Source organism: Pteropus vampyrus, unplaced genomic scaffold (assembly GCF_000151845.1).
Source record: "Pteropus vampyrus isolate Shadow unplaced genomic scaffold, Pvam_2.0 Scaffold128, whole genome shotgun sequence".
Classification (NCBI taxonomy): Eukaryota; Metazoa; Chordata; class Mammalia; order Chiroptera; family Pteropodidae; genus Pteropus; species Pteropus vampyrus.
In genome coordinates this window covers 4,257,401-4,257,799 of record NW_011888909.1, presented here as the reverse complement: position 1 = coordinate 4,257,799, position 399 = coordinate 4,257,401, and positions in this window count along the sequence as shown.

The following is a 399-nucleotide window of genomic DNA, read 5'->3' as shown; positions in this document are numbered from 1 at the left end:
ATTCGTTATTTTGTTTATGTGGTGTATCACATTAATCGATTTGTGTTAAACCATCTCTATGCCCCTGTGATGAAGCCCACTTGGTCATGGTGTATAATCTTTTTAATATGTTCTTGTATTCGCTTTGCTAGTATCTTATTTAGGATTTTTGCATCTGTGTTCATGAGAGATATTGATCTGTAGTTTTCTTTTTTTGTATTATCTTTACCAGGTTTGGGATCAGGGTAATATTGGCCTCATAAAATAAGTTAGGAAGAATTGCCTCCTCTTCAATTTTTTGAAAGAGTTTGAGGAGAATAAGTATTAAATCATCTTTGAATGATTGATAGAATTCACTGGTGAAGCCATCTGATCCTGGACTTTTACTTTTTGGATGATCGTTCAAATTTCCATACTGCT